The sequence below is a fragment of the Lissotriton helveticus genome, chromosome 6 (assembly GCF_964261635.1).
Source record: "Lissotriton helveticus chromosome 6, aLisHel1.1, whole genome shotgun sequence".
Lineage (NCBI taxonomy): Eukaryota > Metazoa > Chordata > Amphibia > Caudata > Salamandridae > Lissotriton > Lissotriton helveticus.
Window position 1 is genome coordinate 1,529,972,303 of NC_136067.1, and position 21,171 is coordinate 1,529,993,473.

A 21,171-nucleotide genomic window follows, 5' to 3' on the forward strand; every position below is an offset into this window, starting at 1 on the left:
TCATAAAATTACTGTTTCAATAAGAAGATACTTTAACTTATGCCCTGAAGAAGTTCAATTCCTTTGAACTAAACACGTTGGCTGAAAAATGTCCAGTATTTGGATTCTTGAAAACAAATAAAGGACTGTTTGAGACAACTCTACCAAGATTATAAGTCTTTTTGAAAAAAAACATTTTCTACATAACTGGTGGTGCACCACTCCATACCTTGGGTTCAGGGGTTTGGGTTGAAAATGAGGGGTGTGGTGCCTCAGTTTCGGAGCCAATGTTGGTGTCGACCTGGCAGCTATGATGAGCGGGACAAGTTGCATGGGATACAGCTGGAGATGGAATGTGGGCCTCTAGAGTTAGGGAGGGGCTGCTGGCAGGCCCAGGTTGGGTAGTGGCCTGGCCCAGGGACACCTCACCAAAACTAACTGTTGAAAGGTCTGGGGAAGAGTAGCTCTCCCCCACCTGGCCAGAGGTATCCAGTTCTTGCCCCCACTTCAATGTCCTCAGCCTCCACCTGGTCTGTAGCACCAGAGTTGTCTTCCTGGTCAGTCCGGGTGGGCGCAATCCCCCTGCCTCCTGATGTTGAGGGTCCCGCCTCATCTTCTTCTTCCTCACTTTGCACACCAAAGATGTCCTGCTCCGAACAGTGTCCTGCTCTTGGCCAGCTGAGCCCACTGAAATGTAAGACAAATCATTATGTAGTGGTTGTACACATCAGGACAAGACACATACCTAGATGAGCCAAGGTCAGACTTTGTTCTCCTATGATCACACTATACAGTTGTCAGTGTTTATGGGCTTAAATCACGTGTATGTTCCCTGTCATCTCCTGATTTGAGTCTAACATGGACATCTCACGAGACTTTTGGTTGCTTAAACATCTGTACTGACCAACCCTCAACTTTGGCATACTTGTGATCTGTGTGTCCTGTCACTGCTACATGGGCAGGTTCCAATTCCAGTCTACAAAAGGAGATCAGAGCGAGTCGAGAGGGTATTAAAAAGGGTCTGTGATATGGAGTCTCAGCACTTTATGTCTGGACAAATGTTATCTGCTGTGTAGCATTGTATGAGACAAGACGAATGTCGATTGGCGGTCACACATTCCTAAAAAGGTCTGGGCTTTTAGGTTTGCTAAATTGTGAGTCTAACCTTTTGATATTCCCTCACAAAAGCTGGCAATCCAGTGCCACATATTGGCTTCGGAGACTGATCAGGTAGTTCTGTGCACTGGTGAACAGTAGTGGCTCGTTGTTACAGCTACATGTGCATGAAACATGGCATTCAAGCCATTAAGGGTAAGACGTGTGTTTGTGGACACACTTGAAACACTTAGGAGTGAGGCAAGGATCTCAAAGTCTGTCTTGACTCCGTGGCACATGATGATCTGTCTCAATCAGAAACCAAACTCACCGAATGCAAGGTAATTCACAGCATCTAATACCCATTGCCCTCTCATACACACACTGGACAGTGTCTGTACCATTCCTCATCCAATGCACACATCAGTTATGATTCCCTTGGTTCACTGTTAGTGGTGTTGGCAGTGCAATTTTCTGTACATATGCACAAGTGTGGCTCAATTCCCCAGTTGTCATAATGAAACTACAACTCCCAGAATGCATTTTGCCCTGTACAGTCAATGCGCTACAGTGAGCCTTTTGCTTCATGATGACTGCTGCATAGACACAGAATAGGTGAATGAAGGCATTGGACATACAATGGTACAACTCTGTCTTCACTCACATCATACTTCCAGACACATACTGCATATAATTAGGGCTCCCAGTTTTCCGTTTAAACGGATTTTTACATATAAATACAGACGGAAAACAAGTTTTCCTTTATCTGTATTTATATATAAAAACGGGAAAACACAAGTATATTTTGTCATTGACTTCACACCCCCAACCATCTGGTGTCTCCCCCTCCTTAGAGGGTTAAGAGGTGACGGCGCTCGTGCACACAGCCGCACCCAAGTACTTCACAGGTCTTTGAAAGACCATTAATGAGGCTTTATTGTTCACCCCTCAGCCCCTACCTCTTCACTCTGTCGATTGCTCCAGCACCCGTCTTTTCCTCGCAGACTGGGTTTTACAAGAGCAGATTCTGTGTTAGAGCGCCCGGTTTGCACGTAACTTTTAAATGTGTGTAGGATTCTGTATAATTAGGAATTGTGAGGATTGTGGTGCATAACGAGGGAGAAACAGTAAGGCAGTGCCTTGCAATCACCACAACGACAATATATAGCCCTGGCGGGAACAGCATGCCACGTGTCCTGTTTGTCGAAAAAGCTGGACAGAACACAGCCACAAACACATATGCAGTAAAAGTGTTTTTTCTTTTTTTGGATCCATTTCATTGTGGTGCTTCAACCTCTTGTCTCATTTTTCAGCGCACACACAATAAAGCTCTCTGTTCTTTTAATCTTGGGAACAGTCACCATTTATGTATTAGATAGCTTTGTTCTCAAACGTGCTAATAGTCTGCTGGCCCAAAAGCTGCTTCTGTATCAGCTGTAGAGAAAGGAGGCATAAATAACAAGAATCTTAGGGAGAAACAGTGATAGGCTTTTTGGAAACAAGTGAACCCTGCACTTTTTTACATGGTTTCTTTGCTTTTATTCCCCTTTAGTTTAGCAAGCACGACTCGTAGGTGGGCACCATGTATTTTATGTTTATGAAAGCGTCTTTTCCTCCATAGCGCTCGAAGACCTCTAGCGTCTCCTGGATCAGGTCGCCGATGTTTTCCCGCTTCTGCTGGCTGTAGTCGATGCCGTCACCTGAGTTAACATTCATATTTTTGAAGATGTTTAGAATAGGGAGGATCTGACGGTAATACGGCTCCAACGCCTCTCCCACCATGTCTGCGGAAACGCCCAGGTGCTGCAGGACTTTCAACGTGGTACAGATGACCTGCCGGTTGCAGATGTTCAACGCATTTTTTATTGGGATAATGAGCTGAGGAATGACAGGAAGGATCTTGTTCCCTCGGTGCTCCAGCATGTCGTGGACCCCTTGCCATGCGAAAAACTCATAAGGATGTGTCATCTCACAAAGCCCATCAAAGAAGAGCGGCAGATAGTGATGGTAGTCGAGCTTCTCTATCTCCACCTCAGTATAGAGCTTTACATCCTAAAATGTTGCAATTTTTTTGTCATGCTCTCCAGAGAGCACAATCCTATAGAGAATCCGGAATAATGTGACCTGCAAAACAAAGCTCTCTGTTTGTTTCTTGTGTTTTTTAAAAATCTTATGTTGAAAACTTCTCTTAATCCCCTGCATTCCTGGGGGGAGGGGGCTTTTCACCACTTTTGAGCTACAAAAGAGGTGCCCCTCCATGTTCCGGCCGGGAACGTGGGACCCAGCGTACTGGTTGTACTGTGCTGATCTAAATAAATACTTTATTACAATATTAAAGCGTCGACTTTACACAAAGTCCTTTGCACTCTGCTTGGTTCAGGCTTCTTGAGTTTGGCTGAAATTATATTTTTGACAAGCTCAAGTGAGCCAGTTTAAATTGCTCTAGTCTCTCCCCTGCACCTTTACACTTAACAATACCCAGCTATGCAAGGAGGGATGCTGGTTCGGGGGTTCCCACATTAAAAGCTTTTAAATCTGAAGAGATGGACTTTCAGGACTCTTTCAGGGGAAATTCTTATTAAACTTATTAAATATGATAGGTGTACTCCAGGGTGGCTTCACAGAGCTCAGTTATTATTTGGGTATCAATAACATCTGTCAACTATGAGTGTTTGCTTTTTTCCAGTATGTTGTTACTTTTTTCAGGCAGCATATTACTGGAGTCTAGTGCATAATTTGAATTGAATTGCTTTCAGGTTTTTATAGTGGGGCATAATTGGGTTGCAGCTGAAGGCAGTGTGAGTTTCTCTCAGTGGGGCAGTAAGGTGGGGGAGAGGATGTGGCTCTCTGCCGATGGCAGAAACTGCAAGACTCTGAGACAAATGGCTTGTGAAAGCACTTTTAAGCATATTTGGGACATTCTGCAAATGGCAACGTTTCAGATAAATGTATAGTGTTGACCAATAACAACCGAGCGCATGTGTGTATTCACAATTTAAATATATGTGGAAAAATACTAGCTGTAGCGTCGTCTTTTGCTTGTGACAAAAATAAATGTGGATAAATACAGAAAAAATGCCCAAAAAATAAATATGGATAAATACAGACGAAAGTAGCAACAACAAAAAATACCATATAACCGGGAGCCCTACATATAATGCACTTACCAGGTTTCTGCTGCTCATGTTCCTCCAACTGAGCATGGAGGGCCGGTCAAGCTGCATGCAGGTCCCTCCTGTACAGTGTCGAGTGGCTGGGACGATGCACATGGTGCTGGGAAGACTGGCCCAGTAGCTCCTCAGCCTTGATCCGGGCCCAGAGTTTTAGGTCCTCCCAGCGCTTGCGGCATGCGCTCGCCTTCCAGGTGTGAACGCCCACTGCACTGCAGGTCCTCCGGCACCCCATATAGCTGAGGAAATTTGAGTAGCACTCCCTCAGCTAATGTTCTAATTACCTTTCAGTGAAAGGGAGTGCTTTCTCCTCATAACCCTCAGCCATTTTGGGGTAATAAGGTTGAAAAGAGTAGCAGAATGGCAGAGGACCTGATTTGTGGGAGAGGATGACTCAGAATGAACACAAAATGGGTGTCAACAACTTCCCATGAGGTACTTCCTGTGTCTTACTTCCTGTATGTCATTTCCTGTATGAAATAATGGGTTCTGATTCAATTTCAGAGGTTACACCTGGAATACTTAATTTCCGGTTGCGGAACGTAGGGTCCGCATATAGAGAGTGCGCAGTTGTGCCAGAAGTTGCGAAATCGAACCAGAACCCATTATTTCATACAGGAAATGACAGACAGGAAATACATCAAAGGAAGTAGTTGGCAGCCATTTTGTGTGCATTCTGATTCATCCACAATCACAGATCAAATCCACTGCCATCCTATTGTTCTGTAGTGAAGAAACCTGAAATGACAGTGGATGTATGACGTTACAACGCATGCTTTTACCACGCATGCTGTTACAACGCAAGTATTACAATGCAAACCTTTACAACGCATTACACTTGGGGGTGCTGGATAGTGAATAGTTTCATTTACTATTCCAACTCCAGTCCCCGTGGACACTAGGGAAGGTGTTGGATAGTAAATTAAAACTATTCCCTATCCTAGAGCGCCCCCCAGTGTAATGCGTTGTAAAGGTTTTCGTTGTAATACTTGCGTTGTAACAGCACTGCGTGGTAAAAGTTTCGTTGTAAAGGATGTTTCCCATGACAGTGTAAGAGAAAATCATAGACATGAAACAAAAGGGAGAACAGACCATTTAATGAGATTTTGGCTGGGACGGGGGAAAGGACTGGCAGAACATCACACCCCAGTTTAGTTTTCTCCTCCTTTGCATGATGGTACATATAGTCCACATTTAGTGCTAAACACAAGAGTTGTCTGTTGTATTACAGTAAATTTTAGGGAAGCAGTGCTGTGTATCCCAGACACATAGTGACACCCATCTCAAAAAGGTACGGGAGGGTCTTTCAGAACATATACATCTCATCCTCTGAGTCAATATATCCCTTAGAGACATTCACTACACTGATTGCTGACAACAGCACATGACCTGATGCACGGTCAGTCTTTTGACTCCTGTCAACAGCTGTGGTTTACATACAGTTAGTGTGGCTTGCAAAGTAGTCTCAGGATAGAATTTTTAGACAGAGTCATAATTATCCAACTTTCAACATTGACAACAGACAGCAAACCAGATTTTGTCCATGACACAACAGGTTGCTCATGCGAAAAATGGGGCAACCAGCTGATCACGGACTTGCATACCCTGACCTCGGTTATGTGCAATGGCATGGTTGGCCAGATTCAGACCTCGCCGAGGTACAAGAGGTATGTGTAAGCCATGCTTTAAAGCTATATTGCGCAAAACACAGTAGGCTAATATGATTTTGCAAACTTCAGGGCTGTACATCAGCACACCTCCTGTACGGTCGAGACATCTGAAACACGACTTCAACAGACCAAATGTGTGTTCTCTGATGGCTCGAGTTCGTATGTGTGCTTGATTGTACCTACGCTGAGGTATAGTCGTTGGATGTCTCTAAGGTGTAAGGAGTTGAGGGGAGAGTGCATACCTAGCATCGCCGGAGAAGGTAAGATAGGGAAATAGGTTACATTTCCATCTTAAATTTGAACAGAACATTATCTATACTTTGGTACATGCAGTGTCTGTTGAGACCATGTCTGTGGCTTGGTGATTCTTATTGAACAATGGTTGTTAATGTAAGGTGTCGTTCATACATTTCGGGGCCTATATACAAGCCCCTTGCGCCGCCGGTGCGTCACTTTTCATATGGGAAAAAGTGACGTACTGGCAGCGCAAGGGGCTTGTAAATAGGCCCTTTCATTTTCACATATCACCCATTTATAGTGTTTGGTAGTTACCCAGTAGCCACATGTTGCCAAATTCTCCCGCAGTCATCCGCTGGGCAAGATGTGACATGCGGAATACGAAGCTGTCATGGGTACTGCCTGGAAATGCTGCATGCATATCTATGAATCTCCCACTGGCATCACAGAAAGTCTGCACATTGATGGAATACTATTAGTGACTGTTGCAGAATATGTGTGCAATATGGAGGTGGCTGGAGGGCCACATGGGTTCAATCAATTGCACCCAGCACACATAGGAAGCGAGAGATGAGATAAAAATCCCTAACTGCCCTCTGTCTGCTGGCCAGTGTATGGGGCATTTGTATGTGGAGGTGGGCTCTAGAATTGATGCAGCTCAGTACCTGATGCAAGCACCCTGACTGGCTTGCCTGAGAAATGCTCACAAGGTCACTGGAGACCCTTTGGAAGATCCCTGTTGCAAAGAAATAGAGAGCAGAAAGGATATTGAGATAGGCTGGAATGGCATGGGAGCAGCAGGTCACAGAGTCAAGTTCCTCCTCTCAATCACAGAGCATCTCCAAGACGACTTCTAGAGGACCGATGTAAAAATAATTACAATGTTACGTCCTATCACTTGTTGTCACTATTCTCTCACCCACCCACAAGCTTTCACATTATCATGAGTAGGCCTTTTTTTAGGGATTTGATGGAACACGTCCAGGCGCACAAGGCGCACCTTGCATTAGTATTGGTCATTCAATGTTGTTATTCACTCTCCCACGAGGAACTTCCATTGCAAGTGCTACAAAGTCACTATTTTATGTTCCCATTTTGTTCTTCGCATTTCTTATAGGGTTTCCACATTTAGAGAGGTGTTCCCCTTTTATCACCTCACTTATGTAACCACTACATGTCATGGACTGTTTACACTTTACTGTACCATACATCTTGTATCTTTTCCAGCCCTGAAGAGTCACGGGTTACCACCCAGGTGACGAAACACGTGTCGGCTGGTGTTCATATTGTCATATACTGCAAGACTTGTATAAATATTATCTATTAAAAGCATACCACTGGTGTAGACCTTTGTGAATTTAACATTGAGTACTACAGATTGTACACTGACATTCTGAATCATTATTTCGCACGTGTGCCCAGGACTTGTTCTCCATTTTATGTGTGGTTCCATACCCACATAACTGCAGGGGTTAACTGGGTTTTCCCCTGACCTGGAAGCACTGTAACCGTACTTGTTCTTCCTACACCCCACCTTTAATCAGCCTGAGCGCCATTCTTCCTGCCTACTCAAAACCCATCGTAGAACCACTATTTTCCTGTAGGGGCTCTGGGAATTCGGAAGAAACAGGAACCTCCTCTCGCCCCCACACTTCCCTCTCTGATCCTCATTCTCTATTTCAACTCCAACTTTCTACCGTACCTATCTATTTATGCATCTCTTGACTTCTCAATCTACTGCACTACTGTCTGTGTATGTCCCCCTCTCTTGTTCTACATCTGTATAAATTTACCTCTTTTTCACCTATATTTCTATAATTCACCTCTTTTCGCTCTCCACATTATCCCTTTTTCTAAATTCAACCCTCTCTCACTACCTTTCACTCTACCTCAATAATCTCTTTACCTCACCCAGCTTTCTATACCTCTATTCATTTTGTCTCTTTATCTACATTACAGCTGTCTCTCTGGTTCTCTCTCTACCTTGCATATCTTTCCATCACTACTTCATGATTCTCTAGCTGGCCAGCTCTCCCTCTCTCTTCCAATATATTTGCCAGTGGTTCAACTTTTTGCAAGCATTCCTGATGTTCCACACTATGTGGCCCAGTGTATGCCCAGATTTGGGTCTTTGCGGACTGTGCCTTAGTATCCAAGCTATACCTTACTGACGAGCCCTAAAAAAAATAAAACTGGTCTGGGGTTGCTTATCTTCCCTTCTGAAAGGGGTCTCTTCTGGCAGTTCAGGATGGGCTGCCCGAGTGCTCCAAACTAAGCCACAGACCATGACCCCATTACTTCTTACTCCTGTCTTAATAGATATAAATATTAAAAAAGAAAGCAAACATGGCTTATTAATACAAGGTGTTGCCAGGCGCTGAATCTGTCTAGTAAAGAAAAACTGTCTTTTACATACATGACATTTTTACTACGTAGAACGTGGAGTAAGGCTCCACAGGAAATTTTTCACCCAAGTCCAGCAAAAGTTTGCGAAATGACTGTTCTTGCTTCTCCCTTTACATGCACCCAGCTCCACTTGTGTCTGCATTCTGTGCTGGGGCATGATGGCGCCCTGCCTTATGCAGGTGTCTTGAGGAGATTTACTGATCTCTGGATTAAACCCAGTGCCAAAGGCTGGACTGTTCTCATGAGGAGCGGGTGCAAAACTGATTTGCATATGGCTGGGTCCAAACTGGGGTTGAGTGGTGGAAAAAAAACAAAGGCTTAAATCCAGATCTGTTGACTGGGGTGAATGTTTGTATTGTTCAGCATTCCGTCCATCATCTTTTCTTTTTGCAATTGTCACCCTAAATGGGAAGGGTATGCCCAGACGTGGTTCCCATGGTCACTGCACCACTGGATTCAAATTAGCCTGGCTTTGAGGGGTGATACTCCGAACCGATCCTAGGATGCCTGTTTACAGTCCAGGGAGGACCTGGCTTGTCAATTTGGACTGGACTGTTCCCATGAGGAGCAGGGTGAAGACTGATTTGCATATGGCTGGGTTCAAACTGGGGTGGCATGGTGGGCAAAAAAACAATGGATTAAACCCAGATCTATTGACTGACGGTGAATGTTTAAATTGTTCAATATACTGTTCAACAACTGTTCTTTTTGCAATAGTTGCCTTAAGTGTAAAAGGTATGCCAAGATGTGGTTCCCTTGATCACTGCACCACTAGATTCAAACTAGCCTGGCTGTGAGGGGTGATACCCCGAACCGATCCCAGGATGCTTGTTTCCGGTCCATGGAGGACTTGGCTTGGCAGGTCGGGCTGGACTGTTCCCTTGAGGAGCAGGGTCAAGCCTGATTTGCATATGGCTGGGTCCAAACTGGGGTGGCGTGGTGGGCAAACAAGTTTATGGATTATACCCAGATGTGTTGACTGGGGGTGAATGTTTGCATTGTTCAGCATTCTATCCAACATCTGTTCTTTTTGCAATTGTCGCCATAAGCGGAAAGGGTATGCCTAGACGTGGGTCCTGTGCCCATTGCACCATGGTATTCAAGCTAACCTGGCTGATGAGGGGTAATACCCTGAAACCGGTCTCAGGATGCCTGTTTCCAGTTCAGGGAGGACCTGGGTTGGCTGTTCAGGCTGGACTGTTCCCATGAGGAGCAGGGTCAAGACTGATTTGCATATGGCTGGGTCCAAACTGGGGTGGCGTGGAGGGTAAACAAAATTATGAATTAAACCCAGATCTGTTGACTGGGGTGAATGTTCACATTGTTCAACATTCCGTCCATCATCTGTTCATTTTTGTAATTGTTGCCGTAAGTGGGACGGGAAAGTCCAGACATGAGTCCTGTGCTCAGTGCGCCACTGAATTCAAGCTAGCCTGGCAGATGTGGGGTGATAGCCTGAAATCGGTCCCAGGATGTTTGTTTCCGGACAAGGGAGGGCCTGTCTTGGCAGTTCGGGCTGGACTGGTCCCATGAGGAGCAGGGTCAAGACTGATTTAAATATGGCTGGGTCCAAACTGGGGTTGTGTGATGGGCAAAGAAAATTATGGATTAAACCCAGATCTGTTGACTGGGGGTGTTCAGCATACCATCCATCATCTGTTCTTTTGGCACTTACTTAGGTGACTTGAGTGGATTTACTGATCTCTGGTTTAAACCCAGTGGCAAACCCGGTGCCAAAGGGATCACTTCATCCGCAGACTCAGATCAGTCTCCTCCTCCTCTTGTATTTTCGCTTACCTCTTGCTGGGCTAACCATCCTTTGTTCATCAGGTGCTCAGGTCTATTTAACTCCTTACAAAGCTAGGCACTGGCCGTGGCTCAGAGAATCTGCCAAGGGGACTCAGGTGATGTAGCTGCCCTCTGCAACTTGTTCAGTCTTGTAATTTCTGAGGGGAGAATCCTTTCTTTCGGTCCAGGTAATATAGGAAAGAAATGGAGTCCCCTACATCTTGAGTCGCTCTATCAATCATTCACTTCTACTTTGGGAGGCTACCTTTTGAAGTTCTCATGCAGCGAGTAAAATGGCCAAAGAGTTTGTATTTGTTATTCCAATCTCTGGAGCATTAAAGGCAGGAGCCATCGTGGTGTCCAGCCAAGCCACCTCAAAAGTATTCTCAAAGCAGATTTTAAGAGGACCCAATGATCTTACTTTTAAATTGAGATTCGCAGAGAGATAAAAACTAATTTTCCATGGACCAAGTCTACACGAAAAAGCAGATAGCAGAGGAAGGAAGAGAAATGTGAGGCTCACATCTTGATCTATATTCCCAATACGTTTTATGAAGCAAATTTAAAATGGCGGGCAGTCTGAGACCCTCAGGGTGACATACGTAATGGAAAACGCCTCAATAAAGGACAAGACAGTCAATCCGCATGAGCAGTCGAGAGAACAGAGGTTTTGGTAAAGGATTGTTTCTTAGAAAGCATTCCCCTTCTGGGATTAAGAGCTTTTATTGAACAACTGAAACAGGCAGGAATTCAAACATAGTGGTGGATTTATTTACAAATCAGTTGAATCAAGTATGCAAACTATGGGGCATATTTACAAGTCCCCTGTGTAGCTAGTGTGCTTGTAAATATGGCCCCATTTTACGCAACACTTTGCGTGTTAGGGGCGTGACATGGGTTGTGGTGGTGTGGGTGTTCCCACGCAACACCCATGTCCACTGATACATTTCCTGTATTACGAGCAGTGACACAAAGGGATGTACAAAAGTTCCCCGGGAAGAGTGACGGAGAGGGGTGTGTGTGCTAGTGAGTGGGGGGAATCCCCAAGTTGGAACTAGAACCCTCACACACCCAGCAAGCTAGGTGTCATGCTTCATCATATGGGCTCTGCTCCTCGTCAGACTGGCGCTGCAATGTCTGACGGGCTCCCGAAACCGGGGCTCTTTAACGGAGATCTTCTGTTCCCGCCATATGGTGCATGCGTGTGAGAGGGCCTGTGGAGTGTGGTCGTGAAGTGGGTGTTAAGTTAAAAAAGGTGAGTCAGTCTACATACTGAATTTATTCTCGTAGTAGACTCCCTTGGTTAAAAACAAAGAACAGTGGTGTGGGAGGGGAGAGACAATGACCCTAACACTATTAGGGAGAATTGGACTACTACCCTCAATTATCGGTCGACATGTTTCTTGCCTGATGGCAATTCTTCAGGACCTAAATAGGATCGTACCACACAGTGAAAAAACTAGTGACGAATATATACAAAAACAAAAGTAGGGGGTCAAAACTTGCAGGCAGGTATACGGCCGTAATACAGTCAGTAATACCAGGGTGCAGGCTAGTCTGTCCTGCTGCAATTAGAATGCCCTAAACCGGATCCCTGATGGACCTCTCAGTCTGCTCCCGTGGGACTGGCTGGGGAGGTATAGTACCTTCAGCGGCAGCAGTCCAAACGGCTTCACCTACCCCACGAGCAGCGTCTAAGCAATGACGCAGCTGCTCTGCGTCATTGCTTAGACGCTGCTCGTGGGGTAGGTGAAGCCGTTTGGACTGCTGGCGCTGAAGGTACTATACCTCCCCAGCCAGTCCCACGGGAGCAGACTGAGAGGTCCATCAGGGATCCGGTTTAGGGCATTCTAATTGCAGCAGGACAGACTAGCCTGCACCCTGGTATTACTGACTGTATTACGGCCGTATACCTGCCTGCAAGTTTTGACCCCCTACTTTTGTTTTTGTATATATTCGTCACTAGTTTTTTCACTGTGTGGTACGATCCTATTTAGGTCCTGAAGAATTGCCATCAGGCAAGAAACATGTCGACCGATAATTGAGGGTAGTAGTCCAATTCTCCCTAATAGTGTTAGGGTCATTGTCTCTCCCCTCCCACACCACTGTTCTTTGTTTTTAACCAAGGGAGTCTACTACGAGAATAAATTCAGTATGTAGACTGACTCACCTTTTTTAACTTAACACCCACTTCACGACCACACTCCACAGGCCCTCTCACATGCATGCACCATATGGCGGGAACAGAAGATCTCCGTTAAAGAGCCCCGGTTTCGGGAGCCCGTCAGACATTGCAGCGCCAGTCTGACGAGGAGCAGAGCCCATATGATGAAGCATGACACCTAGCTTGCTGGGTGTGTGAGGGTTCTAGTTCCAACTTGGGGATTCCCCCCACTCACTAGCACACACACCCCTCTCCGTCACTCTTCCCGGGGAACTTTTGTACATCCCTTTGTGTCACTAGTCTATAGGACGAGTACACTGGACCCCGTAAAATATTGTCCTATCTATGTCCCTCTTCCTTGTAATAACTGTATTACGAGCAATCAGAATGCTACGCAACCCCAGGGGTGGCGTAGCGAGGTGCAACAAGGAGAAATGCTTTCATTTCTCCTCGTTTCCTCTTTCAATGCGTTCTGCATTCTACAGCTCGCATTGATAGAGGAAACCACTTCAATTGATTATTTTTGTACAGAAAGGTGCCACTCCCTGCACAAAAACAATCTCCCCTTGATGCAGGTATCCTTGTACCATGGTGCCAGAGCACCGGCGCATGGCAGCAGTTTGTGCGCCAGCACAGGGAAAAGGACAGAGATGCGACATATTGTTGTATAAAAATGTCCCATTCCTGTGCTTTGAACCTAACACAGCAAAAGGACTCGCGGTACCGCGCTGTGTTAGTTTCTCATAAATAGGGCCCTATGTCTGAGTCACATGTTCCAGTCTGTGCTACAGGTAAGAGAGCAGTAGTTTAATAAGAGATTGCAAGATTTCACAAAGTGACTGAGTGCTGGGTTGCTATGTGTTGTAGCACAGTATGTCTTCCACCCCATACTGAGCCCACACTCCATGACTTTGTGACATCTTGCAATCCCATTTCACACTCCTGCTCTCTTAACTTTACCGGGGTTGAGCACAGATCACGCAGATTCCGTTTGTTTACGTGATACAGGCGCCAGTCAGTGACAAAATTCTTCCACAGAAAAGGCCAAACTAAAAATAAAGGCATGAGCAGTCCAATCAACACAAACAATACATAAGAACAACCAATTGCAACACTAAAGGAAACAGTGACACAATTAACCATGGACAGGGTCATTTTGCCTGCCAATATCCCGTGAGGACTCATCTTATTATTTACCCAAATCTCTCTTGTTTATCCCTCAAGTTGTGGGTGTGACTCAGTATTACGACTGGGAATCTGCACAGATGTTTTGTTTCAATGACCACATCAAACTTCACCAGCAACAAATGACAACAACTTGTTTTTCCTGCGATTTTCATGCTACAGTTTGTAACATTTCTTCTCAGCGTTGTAAATAACAGGCATTGCTATTACCCAATGTAATGGGCCTTGGGAGGATGGAAGGCAGAGTCGGTCTTGCCTGGTTTCGAGCTCAATAATACATAGATGCCAGCAGCAAGCATTTAACTGTTTGAGCCTTACAGCCAGCATCAAAGCAAAAGCCATTTGCTGCTTTAACAACGCCTATTTTCTGTAATACCACATATGTCGTTCCAAGTACGGACTTTGTATGCTCTGGGGAACACAGAATCTTTGGCGATACTGGCCACACAAATAAAGAAAGCTAAACAAATCTTTCTTTGAACCTTAAGGAATAACACAGCTGCGCTCAACTCACATGTACTCACATTGCTAGGGAGATCAGAGCCATCGGCAAGATGTTCTACAACACCTCAAGGTCACCCAAGTCGTTGACTTCACCCACCTTTGTGCATGGAAAAACCTTGTACATAGATAAGTGCGATTTAATGTTTTTATTGAGCATTCAGTCGTTTGAACTCTGTACCCAGACAACAAACTAAAACAAGCATTGGCAACGCCAGTAGGTCTGGGCTTATACTCTACTCACACAGGGACATCCTTTGCATTCACAAAGGCACGCCCCTCCCTGTGTTCTCACAAAGTCACAACTCGCACCCTGTAGTCACACAGTGGCAATCATACAGTCAGATTCTTCATTTAGCACTGCCATAGGTCAACCCCTCACTCGCCACCGGCTCAGGCATGTTCACCCAGTAGTTCAGACTTACCATGTACTCACAAAATACACTGCTCGCCCTGCATTCACATGCATAACCCTCACAAATACTTACAAAACACTGTGCACTCACACAGATACACTGCTCATCATGCATTGACACAGACACACTGCTCGTCCTGCACTCATACACAGGCATACTACTTACACACAAGCACCCATCCCACTAGAAAGGAGCAGAGTTGCGAGTAATGGTGCAATCGCAGACCTGGAACCTGAGGCGCAAGATGTGGACATGGTGCAGGGGTCAACTGCTGTCACACCTGGTCAGGTAGGCTGTAATGAAGTCAGAACATCCTTGAAATCACACGCCTCATGGCATGTAAAAAAAAAACACTGACCTGCAAAATTTGGTCTAAGCTACACTTTTGAGACTGCTCGATCCAGAACTAATGGTCCAGCCACATATTGGGACAGTTGTACGAAGTGAATTTTCGGTCCCAATCAACTCCATTCGCCGAATTGGGCCATTTGCAAACAAAAAAAAGTTGTTTTACATGTACTAAGCCCTATTTGAGAATTTGATAACCTATTATCGAATGGCAAATAGGGTTTGCGATTCCGTATTCGAATGTGGGTGTTTAGGGCATCCCTTCCTAATACCGACTCGCAGTGTTATATGTGAATGTTTTCCGACCGGAATGCAGTCACCAAAAACTTGCATTTTACCACCAACTAGTAACCCATTGTGAATGTTGGTGAAAACATTTTTTAAGAGCAAGCAGTGGTGCAACGGACAACGCCTACTCTTAATAAATGAAAAGAAAAGAAAAACGTTCATTTTTATTTTTGAAAGGCATCCCATTTTCCTTTAAGGAAAACGAGCTGCATTTTTTAAAAAAACATGATTTATTGAAAAGCAATCACAGACATGGTGGTATGCAGACCCCAGCAGGCCCCCATACTTATTACTCCAGATTTTAGCAATTCCCAATGGGTCACAAACTGAGACCTTTCTAAAGAATATTAATGAGGTAGGTCTATTTGCGACCCACTGATAATCGCAAAATGTGTCAAAGACAATTTAGAACATGGGTGTTTGCAATCCCGAAATAGCACATCGCACAAATTTGCTATTTGGTCATCCAAAAGTCCAACCTATGTATATCTGGCCCTTGGTCTGGTACAGCAGCCTACTCTAGGCAGGTCTTTGAGGTCAAAGGTCACAGCATAGAGAACATAGTTGCCAGTAAAAAAACAAGGTAGTGTTTTTTTTAATTATTGCAAGCATGTGTTAAAATAATTAATACAAATAAAAGATGTCACAGTTGCACAGGGTTCACGGCTCCTAGTAGAGTGCTCTAAGTCTATCCAATGACTGAAATATATAAACAAAATGAAAGCCCATGGAAGCTCGATATCGACCACTTTAGATTGGTATTCAGCTTACTATATAATTGTTTTACCATTTCTAGGTGGCCGTGACACTTTGAAGCAACATGGCAGCAACCTTGGAATGGGAAAACATTGTTTAAGTACTCCATTGTAGTGCATGTGTTTTCCAGTTGTCTTCTTCCTGTGCTTTTCTCCCCTCTCCACAATGTCACTCGCCTATGTGCTTCTCTCCTCCCACCTACCCTCATGTGCTCTCTCATGCTTCTGTGCTCCTGCTCCCCTGCTCCACATTGCTCCTGCTCCTTATATGTGCCTCCATTTGGCCCCATGTTCCCTCCCTTATGTTGTTTCTCCCCCCCTCCACCCGCCATGTTGCTTCACCACATCCCCTCTCTACCCCTCTCATTATTTTAATGTTTTTTCCTGAAGCACTTTAACGCTACATTTAAAAAAAGTTCTTTGGTGAGGGGAGGAGGCGGGTGGTGGAGGGGGAGTGCTGCTCAGTTTAAGATTTTTCGTTTCCTTTCTTTCCTTTCTCTTCTTTGACCCACTGGTCAAAGAAGGTAGGTAGTGTATGTTGTAATTCCACTGCATCATAAAATCAAATAAAACAAAATTAATTCTAAAATAATGGCATTTAAAAAAGCGTATTCATGCTACTTTTTTATTTACCCATCCATCTTGGATTAGTTGTGAAAGTGATGATTTAAGGGTTGGTCTCAGACAGATGTGTGGGCTGTCCAAAACGCCAGTAAAGCTACTGCAGCAGTATGTCAGCACTGAGACAGGCGACATTGCTATTTGTCACTGTGACTTTGAAGGAATGTGCTGTTTTGGGGGGAAATGTGGCAGCATTTGTAATGTTGCTAAAGAAATAACACAAAACAGCACAATATTATAGCACAAAGAAAAATATCAACACAACTAAAATATAACAGGACACAACACAACAAAACAATCACAGCAAAGCACAAAACAACCACATTGCAACACAGTCCAATAATACAGCCATAAAGTAACACAAAAACACACCACCATCTAAAGAACACAACTCACTGCCACAACAAATGTAACACAACAATACAAACAATCACCACAGCAACACAATCTAAAATACAAACATAACATACTTGACAATCTGTGCTGATGAGTTGTGTTTTTGTACTGTCATTTTGTTTTCGTTCTGTTGGATTGTGTTGCTGCATTATATTGTGTTGTTATTTTGTATTTTGCTGTTATTCTTGTATTTATTTGCTCTTTCGTTGTAGTGCATTGCTATAACGGTGGTGTGTTATTGTAATATTGTTGTATGGGGCTGTGGTGTTGGTGCACTTCAGCTGCAGCCTGCTTAAATATGCACAAGTATACTTGACACGCGTTAACACATCAACAATTCTACTTTCATTATACTGTGGTAAAAGGTCTGTGAACCAAGCATTACCTTACTTATCACTAAGGACATGTGTTAGTGTGAGGCAAAAATGTTTTGTGATCTGCCACTTCCTCTTAGATTGTAGTTGCAAAGTCATCCTTGTGCCCTGGGCACCCCCCACTTTTTTGCTGACTGGTACTGGTGGTAACTGAATCTGACTGTCACTGGGCTCTGCTCAACCAGTCCCAGGGCCAGTGCTATGCTGAAAAGACTGCACCAGCTGCCTTACCTGGAACTATAGCACTTTGGATGTACCTTGCTTCAAGAGGAAGGTAGAGTGGATGCCAAGCTGGAAACTTGATTTGCACCACCAGGCCCTTAATTCTGACTGACTGTGCCTGCTGCATTACCTGGAACTACAGCTCTCTGGATGTACCTTGCTTCAAGAGGAATAAAGAGTGGGCTCCCTGCAAGCAACAGGTTAACACAGCTCACCTGCATCAACTTCACCAAGAGCCCCCTGCCTGGAGTGTATCCAGTGGACTTTTAAGGGTGTTGTCGAGGTGCACTGTGGGGAATGTGATCCGAACCTTTCAAGGACCATCTTGAAGATTCCAGACCCTTGGAATTGGTTTTGGACACTTTGGACCCTCAGGAGGAACTTCAAGAAGAAGTCCCAGAAGTTTGAGAAAGTTTGGTGAACTTTTGTGAAATAGCTCCAGAGGGTGACTGGGCTCTCATAGAAAGGCAATCATGTGAACCCTCACTGAATCTGGCCTGCTGGACGAGGCTGCACAATGTCTGGTGAGAAATCCTCCAGAAACGTTTCTAAGTGTGAAGGTAAAATCTTGACCGGGGCCTCCTGCTTAGTGTATCCGAGCAGGGCTCCATCGCGGTCAGCCTCAAACATTTCAAAATAGATACAGCCATACAACAATCTTTAATGTTTATCAAGGGATTAATAATAGGTGAAATATTCACAATTGAGTAGTGATTACTTTTCAAATATGGTGCCCACATTGCCAAGCTTTATATACAGTGTCCAAAATGGAGCTCGGGTAGTACGCGAAGACTTGCGAGACTGTTTGGAAGTGATATACACGTTGGTAATGGTGAGCATAGTTGAAGTTCGTTATGAACTTAGATGTTGCAATTTTTATTTGAAGTTTCACAGATTCAGTTCTTATCTACCGCAGGTCACATACTCGTGATTGATAACCTACGGGAGATTTCAGGTGAGATAGGGTGTTTAGTAATAACGTCAACGGTAATTGCTTTGTGCCGAGAGCTTGAAGCATTGGGTGTGTACATATATTTCTGTTTATCTTACAGGATCGATGACGATATTATATAGTTGCCAATGGGTAATACAATATTTTCTCAATATCTGAACTACGTACGTAATAATACAGGTAAGCCACATTATGTGGATGACACATGAATAAATATATCGCGAATAGGGCTAAATACGTAATGTTATTAGGAGACTAATTTCTCTCGAGTTTAAGGTAGAGCGCCATTTAGATTAATATACAGTTTGGTAACCATGTTGGATTGTCAGATTTTTCAGTAGGACCAGGTACTTTAAATAGACTGTATCGTTTTATTAATATATCAACCAAAGGATCAGATGGTTGTGAGCTCTTGTGGAGGAATGCTTTTTGGATTATTTTTTTTGTGGCCTTTTTAAAGTGGTCAGTGTGGATAGGACCTCGGGAATCTTAGTACCGGGTACTTTATGATCATTGCCTATAAGGTGAATTATTCTTGACTAAGTACTTCTATTACCCTTGGTGGTGTTGTGCACTATGGTGACTTCCATGACCTAGGTGACTTGCTGTATAAATCGTTTTCTATAACTCTGATAATATCACGGTGGTATTTTGAATTTACCTTTATTACTTCTTTCTTAACTTATTCGAATATAGAATAAACCTGCATAAGTGATGATGTATTATGTTGATAATAAGTCCAAATGTATTATGTTGATTTTGTATATCGTTTTTTTTGGGTTGCAGCCCTGATGAAGTCATTAATGCACTGATCAGTGCATGACAAAACACGTGTTGGCTGCTTTATTGTAAAGAGGTTGAATCTGTCTTAATCCTTTAGATCTTTTGGCAATTAACTCATAAGAACATATTAGATGACTACACTGTTGGAATGTTTACAAAAATAGCTTATTGGATATATCTACAACCATGACAGAATAAAAGATCATTTGAAGCAGGACATTTTATTGAACTGAGTTACTAGTACAATATTGATGTTAAACAGATTGTTGCATGGCTGTATCTATTTTGAAATATTTGATTGCCTAAATTTAGTACAATTTATATTGGAATTTACTTCATGGACAGTGTTCAGGGAAGAATTGTATGTGAATTTGTATAGTGTTCACCGCGTGGGCTTTGCAAGGTTGTCTGGTAACCGACCTCTTTTCCACCCTCTTTTGAAGCACTGCAATTTACTAGAGAGATTGTTACTTAGCCCTTACTTACGGTAGAGCGCCCTATCTAAACCTGGTTACCAGGAGATTTGTGTTTAGCCTCAAACATTGACTTTGTCCCGGTCAGAGGCGACCAAATGCCTAGAAGTGTCACTATTGGTTTCTAAGCACTGTAAATCTTTAAAAATGTATATCTCTAGGTCCCTACATTGGATTATTTTCGTTTTGGTGTCATTTGAAATATACAAATATTTCCTATTTGTATACATTGGTGTTGGACTTTTATTGTGTGTTGTGTCTGAATTATGTACAGAATTGGTGTTTTAAATGCTTTACATACCAGTCTCTGAAGTTAAGCCTGCCAGCCAAGTTACCAAGGGTTGAGCATGGGAATTATTTCCTGAGACGTTTTCTGAGCCCTAGACTGGCCTTATTGCCAGTGGCAAATGCCCATTTGCCACTATTAATAACCCACTTTCCAACAGTAGTTCTATCAAACATGTAGGCCAATAGGAACAAATACTCAACCACATTTATAGGTCCCATGTATACTATGGATAGAGTATTTGAAACGAACATAATTGTAGCAGAATTCCTATATTGATGGTCCATAATGTTTTGCATAGCTAAGCGTTCAGGAAACACATTTACACATGTTTAATTGTATGTGTTCTCCACATATTCTGGCATTCTTGTTTGCATTACCCAGAACAATCATGTGCCATTGATTTCCCTGTTATTGATAACAAGTCCAAGTTACAAAAAGCATACATTTCTGTCTAACGCAAACATCTATCTTCAAGGACTGCATTGCATTTCCGAATGAAGGTTGCAGCCTTCCGTGAGCAAGTTTCCTTTCACGTCATTCTTACTACCCCACCGCCCTCACTCTATCCCCCCAGAGATGGGGCACAAATTTAAAAAGGCAGTAGCATACTTACCAGCTGAACCCATTAAGGCGCTAGGCTGCGGCTTTTCGGTCAGCCTCTCTGCCTAGGGATTGTCCTCCGTCCTCCCACCAATTTGCACAGTACTGTAGGAGTTCCAACCTACCTGCAGAATGCACCATTTAAAAAATTTATTAACAGCATTACTGTCCTGTCCTGACTAAATAGCATATCACTATTGAAACAACTGAAGTTCTTTTTAAGTATGTATGACATTTGAGTCAGCTTTAACTGTTCCATCACACTTGGTTTTTTTTGTTTGTTTGTTTTAAATCGCGCAATATACATACATTGAAGGTTATTTTAACAGTATGCTTCATCCACGGGTTCATTAAATTGTCACTCTTATTTTACTTCCACCTACGCTGGCATATAGCACAGGGCAATGGGTCAGCCCCCTTTACCCATTAGCTCCACTCACTTTCAGAAACTGCAAAACA

The 21,171-nt window shown here is 43.7% G+C and overlaps 1 pseudogene; it reads right to left on the reverse strand.

Moving 5' to 3' along the window:
• Positions 1–2,492: 2,492 nt before the first annotated feature.
• On the reverse strand, positions 2,493–16,292 carry LOC144762762 (parkin coregulated gene protein pseudogene; annotated as a pseudogene).
• Between the last annotated feature and the right edge of the window lie 4,879 nt (positions 16,293–21,171).